This window comes from Canis lupus, chromosome 23 (assembly GCF_011100685.1).
Source record: "Canis lupus familiaris isolate Mischka breed German Shepherd chromosome 23, alternate assembly UU_Cfam_GSD_1.0, whole genome shotgun sequence".
Lineage (NCBI taxonomy): Eukaryota > Metazoa > Chordata > Mammalia > Carnivora > Canidae > Canis > Canis lupus.
This window is the reverse complement of record NC_049244.1, coordinates 671820-680037: the sequence shown is the minus strand read 5'-3', so window position 1 is coordinate 680037 and position 8218 is coordinate 671820. Positions and strand designations below refer to the sequence as shown.

Genomic DNA, 8218 nt, shown 5'->3' with positions numbered 1-8218 from the left:
TACCAGTTGCAGACATACATAAAATTAAAATAAAAAAACAAAGCAATCAATACATAGAAACTAAAAGGAAATCTGCAGTTCAATAAGATAATGACTGAGAAACCAATAGAAAGATAAGTAAAAATTTTATAAAATGAAAATGTTCACAAACGTGCCATTTGAAGGACTCAATGAGTATGTAGAGAAGATGAACTTTTCCAGTAATCTGAGAGCTAAAATGTGACACCTGGAAAGCCCAGCAGGTAGGCAGAGAGGAATGGGGAGCCACACCAGTGCTGTAGGGCATGGGGGCACAGGGCCCTCCCTTAGGGTGAGTGGGGCAGTCTACCAGTGCTTGGTAAGTCTAAGTTCAGAGCATCTTCCAGGAGACCTAACAGTACTACCCCGGCTTCACCATTTGCTATGAAACCCTGTAATCTCCCTGACTTGTGTGCTAGCTTCCCAGAGGCCGGGCTAGTTTTTTGTTTTGCTTTTAGTTTACTTCTTTTGCTCAATGTACAGCACCTAGAAATTTGAAATGTAGGAGTCAGGTTTGTCAATCATCCAAACTTGACATATTAACATGACCTGGAAATTTTTTAAAAAGCTGAAAACCAAGTCAAGACAAATTATTCAGTCTTGGGGAGGGGGACTGCAGTGGAAACGTTGACGTAATCTCATGGGGCCAACAGCCTTCTCTGTTTCCTGTTCATGAGACAGCCATCAAGCATGATGGCAAGCACCACTCACACAGTGGGTGCATGCTCTTCCACTGGGAGATAATGCAACAAGCCCTCCCATTTCTGTGGTCTCCCCATATCAAGGAGCTTCCTATCTCCAAAGGTAGCAGAGCTAGGCCAGTCCCTCTCCTAAATGACTGTCCTTACCAAAGGGAAAAAGAAATGCAAGAACAATAAATAGATGGAGAGTTACAGATTCAGAATATTTCCACAGGGCTGACAGAGTTGCTGTTGTGGCTGTTTCTATTTCTTTTGTGTTTGATTTTTACATTACTTTTCATTTATAGGGAGTTAGAGGTCAGCTCTGTTCATCACTTATCTTGTGTAATGGCAACATTTTCAAGAACATTCTATTTTCACCAAAACAAATGACCTGTCTTGAATAGATTGTTATTATGAATGAACTATCTCTGGGTACTCTGTTCAGACTGAAGAAAACCCACAGGAGGTCTGGATAAGAGCCCAAGAGTGCAGCTTACTTGGAGTAATAGTTGCATCATGCATATATATTGGGGGCTAGGCAGGGTCTCGGAGGTCATGTCCCACAGATGGGGCTCCTACCTTAATCAGTTATTCTGGCATGAACATCTCTTCCTTTATCACCCAGGAAATAGGTTTTAGCTTCATCCCTTGTCTTTGTGACTTGGTTGTGAATGATGTGTCTGCCAGGCTAGGATGGGAAATCACTCAGTGACCTGGAATGCCAACATGTTCTGACTGATGCTCGGCCTTGGGTCTGGCTTCTTAGAATGACAATTTTGAAAAGATTTCACTCTGTTCTTGATTTGAAGATTCTCTTGGCTTAACTGAACTACTTAGTCCTCATCAAGTGTAGAGGTCATTGTGCTTTTAATTTGATTTTACCAATAATTAGTGATGTTGAACATCTTTTAGTATATCTTTTTTTTCCACCAGATTTAAATTTTCTGTGATAAAGTGTCAATTTAAATAGTCTGCCATTTTCTAATTGAACTTTTCCTTTCCCCCCCAGTTTTATTGAGACATAATTGATGTGCAGTACAATGTAAGTTTAAGATGCCCAGTGCAATGACTTGACTACATATATTGTGAAATGATGACTGATGTAGTTTTGGAATATAGGTGACGTTTGGTGGTGCAAGATCTGGAGATGACCAAGAGGATTCTTGAGATGTCTTTGGTGCAAAATGGTGGTTTTATTAAAGCACAGGGACAGGACCCAGTGGGCTGAAAGAGCTGCTGCCTGGGGGTTGTGAGGGGTGGCTGGTTATATATTTGGGAGTTGTAGGAGGTAAGAAAAAGCTTTCTTTTTTTTTTTTTTAAAGGGAGGTTTCAAAAGGATTTTCATATGTTAAAGAGGACTCAGGATAGTGCGGGCCTTGCCCTTGTCAAGTTTTTGTTTTTTGTTTTTTGTTTTTGTTTTTGTTTTTTAAGATTTTATTTATTTATTCATGAGAGACACACAGAGAGAGGCAAAGACACAGGCAGAGGGAGAAGCAGGCTCCATGCAGGGAGCCCAATGTGGGACTCGAACCCTAGAATGTGGGAATCACACCCTGAGCCAAAGGCAGATGCTGTTTCTCCTTCTAGCAAAAGGCTTAACATTAAGATAGTTGGGAGCTTCCTGGAGGAATAGTATACTTTGCCCTCTTCAAGTTTCTGTCAATGGGCTGCTGGTCGTAAGGACATTTAATTGTATCTACATTTCCTTCGGGAAGCTAAGTTATTGATAAAAATGCTTCGTTTTTGTAAATTACTAAGACATTTGTAAACAGAGGGAGACTCATGTCTTGCAGGATTGTGGTCTCCATAAGTTGACAACTATTTGTTTTTCCTCTTCTTAGCTTTAGAGAAGTCAGGAGTGCCTGAGGAATGTCACACACATCCCACCTGGGGTGAGGGGTTGGGGTGTCGGCTAGTGCTTTGTCCTCAGCTAACGTTCTGTTCCTTCCTCAATGACCACATTAAGTTTAGTTACATTCATCATCTTGTCATCAGCTAGACTCCAAGACCTGGCCTTTACTGCCCACCTGCTTGTGCTCACTAACCTCTGTCCTACTTATATTTTCCCTTAGGATCTTCTTTCAGGCTTTCCTCTTAACTTAGGCAAAATGAAACTGGAAACCACCCCCCAGGAGTTGGTGACTACCTTGACAAGACCACCTGCCAGTCCAGACCACCTAGATTCTTTGAGCCTACCCCCACCCCCAAACTCCTGCCTTTGCAGATGGATCATGGAGTGACCCCTGGAATGGCCTACAATTATCTTTATTTCGTTATAATACTGACATCTCCATCCAAGGAAGAAAACTACATCACTTGTGATGAGAAATTTTAGGATCTACTCTCTTAGCACCTTTCAGATGTACCAACAGTAGTGTTAACTACGATGCAGTTTTGGAATATAGGTGAGGTTTGGTGGAGTGGGGTCTGGAGATGATGACCAGGAAAGAATTCTTAACAGATCTTGGTACAAAATGGTGGTTTTATTAAAGCATGGGGACAGCACCCGTGGGCAGAAAGAGCTGCTGCCTTGGGGTTGTGAAGGGTGGCTGATTATATACTTAGGAGCTGGGGGAGGTCAGGAAAAGGGAGCTTTTGAAAGGACTTTCATATGCTAAAGAAGATCTACAAGATCCTGGAGGCCTTGCCATTGTCAAGGTAAAGGTTGTATTTTCCCTCTGGTAAAGCATTAACATTGAGACAGTTAGGGGTTTCTTTCTGGAATTAGGTTATTGGTAAGAATGCTTTTTTTCTTGTAAATCACTACGACATTTTGTAAACTGAGGGAGACTCACGTCTATAGGATTATAATCTCTATAAATTAACTATTTGTTTTTCCTTTCCCTTAGCTTTAAGTAAGGGAGGAGTGCCTGAGGAATGTCACACACAGGTCACCTGGGGGGGGGGGGGGGGGGCTTTTGTGAGGTGCCACCCTGTGCTTTGTCCTCAGTTAGCCTTCTGTTCTCTCATCAGCTATAGTCCTCATGTTGTATGTCACATTCCCAGTACTTATTTATCTAATCACTGGAAGTTTATACCTTTTGCCACTTTCATTGGGTAAAAATATGGAACACTTCATGAATTTGTAAGTCATTCATGCAGAGGCCATGTTACTCTTCTCTGTATCCTTCCAATTTTTAGTGTACAAGTACACTTTTTTCCTTTTTTGGAAATTTGAGTTTTTAAAATATTCTGAAACAACAAATCCCTTCTTAAATATGGTTATGTAAATATTTTTCTCTCAGCTTTGGCTTCCTTCCTTTCTTAATAGTGTCCTTATAAAGCAGAAGTTTTTAAGTGATAACATTTTATTATCAAATTTTTCCCTTTCACATATCAGAATTTTGAGATCATAATCTAAGAAATGTTATCAAATAAGCAGTTAGACGTTTTCTTGTTTTTTTTTTTTTAATTTTTATTTATTTATGGTAGTCACACACACAGAGAGAGAGAGAGAGAGAGAGAGGCAGAGACACAGGCAGAAGGAGAAGCAGGCTCCATGCACCGGGAGCCCGACGTGGGATTCGATCCCGGATCTCCAGGATCGCGCCCTGGGCCAAAGGCAGGCGCCAAACCGCTGCGCCACCCAGGGATCCCCAGCAGTTAAACGTTTTGTATGTTTTCTTCTACACATTTTCTCGTTTTAGGTTTTAAAGGTCCACAATACATTTTGAGTTAATTTTTGAATAAAGTGCAAACTGTACTTCAAGGTTTATTTATTTTGCCATTGAATTACAATTGTTAACAGTAACTTTTGTTGAAAAGACTGTCTTTCTCCACTGAATTGTCTTTTTACTTTGTAAAAGATGAATGGTCCACACAAACATATGCATAAATCTACTTCTGTATGCTGTATGCTTTTTTCTTTTTTTAAAGATTTTATTTATTTGTTGTGCCCAAGATTACCTATTCGAGAAACCACCAAGGAGCTGACACCCATGCAAACGCACAAGGGTTTATTTACGAGCTCGAGCTTGGGTCCAAGTGTACCCCACACAGCAGAGCAGAGACTTGGACCCCGAGGTTAAGAGGTGTACCAGTTTTATAGGGGCCAGTAGCCAATGAGCTTATAACACACACAGAAAGTTGCACAGTCATGTCGGTCCGCACGCAGGTGGCCAATTGAATTACAATTTACCCTATAATGACCCTTTGAGCTAACCTGTCACTCTGGTCAGAATTGGTGCGCAGGTTTGGCCGGCAAAAGGCGGGGTTTACGTTCTTTGGCGGTTAAGGGTTCCGCATTCCTATATGAGCGGGTTTCCAGTAAGGGTGTGCCCGGCGGCTTGACTAGGGTGGGGGAGTGCCTTGAGCAATAAGCAGGTCATGTGGGGGTCATACATGAGATGGCGGGTGCAGCACAAAATGGAGTTAGTCCTGCTCTGCTTGTCCAGGGGTAGGGGATTTTTGTTAAATTCCTTGGGTCCCACATAGTCATGAGACATAGAAAGACAGGCAGAGACATAGGCAGAGGGAGAGGCAGGCTCCTCAAGGGAAGCCCAATGTGGGACTTGATCCCAGACTTTGGGATCACACCCTGAGCCAAAGGTGAATGCTCAACCACTGAGCCATCCAGGTGTACCCTGCACACTGTATTCTGTTACATTGGTCTTTGTGTCTATTCCTTCATTAAAACCCACTGTAGCTTTATAGTAAGTCTTGAAAATGAGTAAGGGACAGGCAGGGCTAGGTAGGGAGAGATAGGTAGGGGGGCATGGGATGAGGCTCATAAAATTCTGAAACTTTTGGAGGTGAAAGGAAACCAATAAGATAAGGAAACAAATCAGACCATCCTGTCCTAGGTGTCAGAGGTGGGGTCTTGTTATAACAGCTACCCGTGACAACAAAGAATTACCAGATCCTAAAAAGGAAATAGGCATTTAAGGTGTTATCAATAGTCACTATCACTTACTCAATGGTGCTATCAGTAGAGATTTTTTTTTTTTTCAGTAGAGATGTTAAAAGGATTTGGGTTCCCTGGTTAGCTTTTAATAAAGACCAACCCTAAAGGCCCTCAGTGGCTCTCTCCTGAGAGCTTTTTCTTTATCCTTGCTTAATAAACTTATACGGCTTTACTCACCTTTGCCGGAGAGATTCATTCTTGGACTACGTGAGATAAGAACCTAGCTCTCCTGCCTCAAAATCAGACAGCATGAATCCTCCACTTTGTTTTTCCTGTCCAAAATTGTTTGAACTATTATAGTTCTTTTGAATTTCAATGTAATTTTTAAAATCAGTTTGTCAATATTAAAATATTATATATATATTTATAATAGAACTAAAAACAAGCATGAAATACTCAAGTATAAATTCATCCAAATATATACAGTGCCTATGTACTGAAAACTACAAATTACTTAATGGATTGAAAGTGCCAGTGTTGTTAAGTGGTCAAATTCTTTACAAGTTGATCTATAGATTCAATGCAATCCCAAAGAAAATCCCTGCAGGAGATAGATATAGATATGTTTATATCTATATCTATATCTATATCTATATCTATATCTATATCTATATCTATATCTATATCATCTATATCTATATCTATATCTCTCTATCTATATCTATATACAGTACATAGGCACTGTATATATTTGGATGAATTTATACTTGAGTATTTCATGCTTGTTTTTAGTTCTATTATAAACAGTATTGATTTTAAAATTAAAATTTGGCAATTGTTCATTGGCAATACAGAGAAATACAATTTAATTTTATTGTTTACCTTGTATCTTGCCTCCTTGTTAAATTTACTCATTAGTTCAGTGGATTATTTTTAGATTCCTTGGAATTTTTGATATAGATACGTAGGGATTTTTATTTCTTCCTTACCAATCTGTAGACTTTTTCTTTCTTTTGTTTTCCTTATCTTATTGTATTAGTTAAGACTTCCAGTGTGCTGATTAGGGATGGCAAGTACATCATTTTAAGGAGAAAACATTCATTCCTTTTATCATTCATTATAATGTTTCCTATAGAGTTTATTTTTTTAAAGATATTCTTTATTGGGTTATCTAAGTTCCCTTATATAAAAACTAAAAAGTTCACTAAGAATTTTTAATCATTAATGGGTATGACACTTTTCCTGTTATCTATTGAAATGATCATATGGTTAGTCTTATTTAATCTCTTGGTATAACAATTTATATAGATCGATTTCCAAAAGTTGACACAACTTTGCATTCTGAGGATAAACTTTGTTTGGTCATAATACACTTTTCCTTTCATGTTACTGAATTTTATTTGCTGCTATTATTAATTATTTTTGAGGATATTATGTCTCTATTATGATAGATATGGTAATAACTTATCTGATTTTGATTTCAGGGTAATGATAGCCTCATAGAATGATTAGGGAATGATTAGAAGTATTTCCTTCTCTTCTGTTTTTTAGAACTCTTTGTGTCAAATTCGTATTATTTCTTCCTTAAATATTTGACAGAATTTTCCAGTAAAACCATCCTGGACCTGAATTTTCCTTGTTAGAAGGTTTTAACAAAATATTCAATTTCTTTAATAGAGGTAGAACTATTTAGATGGTCTATTTCTTCTTGAGTGACCTCTAGTAGTTTGTGTTCCTCAAGGAATTTGTCTATTTTATTCATATTTTCACATTTACTATATGATGAATAATATTCCTTTATTAACATTTTAGTGTCTTTACAGCATATTTCTTTCCAAATGTTGACAATTTATATATATTTCCTAGTCAGAATGACTAGTCATAAATTGACTTTAAATGTCTTTTTGAGGGGCACCTGGGTGGCTTGATCAGTGAAACATCTGGCTCTTGATTTCAGCTCAGGTCATGATCTCAGGATCGTGAGATCAAGCCCCAGAATGGAATCTGCTTGAGATTCTCCCTCCCTCTTCCTTTGCCCCTCCCCCCACTCTCTCATTTGTGTGCTCTTTCTCTCTCTTTCTAAAATAAATAAATCTTTTAAAAAGCCTTTTTTGAAGATTCTTTTCTTTATATTTTAGAGAATCTGCTTTTGTGTTTTGTTTTACTTTAAATTTCAATGATTTCTGCTTTTATTGTTTTTCCCCCCCTCCTTCTGTTTGCTTTTATTTTAATTTGCTCTTTTTTTCCCATTTTCTTAAGGTGCAAGCTTTGTTCATTGATTGGAGGTCTTTCTTCTCTTTTTAATGTAAACATTAATATAATAAAGTTCCATCTGTGCTCTACTTCAGCAGATCTCACAGTTTTTGATAATATTGTATTTTTTACTTCATTCAATTCAAAGTATTTTCCAATATTCCTGGTAATTTTCTCTTTGAACTATGTTTTATTTAAACGCATGTTTTAAAGATTCCTAATTTTGGAGTATCTTCCAATTTTCTGTCTCTCCTTCTATAGGTAATGGTTCCAATATTGGTATATTCTGAAATCCTTGGGGTCCTGCATTTGATCTGTTCTATACATTTGCCACTCAAGGGTTAAAATGATCAAATCCGTATAAGGGATTTGCTAATATACAGAGTGAGTCTCTGTAATGTAGACAAACTCACAGTTGGAA

At 38.2% G+C, this 8218-nt stretch overlaps 1 pseudogene; it reads right to left on the bottom strand.

Moving 5' to 3' along the window:
• Nucleotides 1-3760: 3760 nt before the first annotated feature.
• LOC119865501 lies at nucleotides 3761-3856 on the bottom strand (annotated as a pseudogene).
• Nucleotides 3857-8218: the final 4362 nt, after the last annotated feature.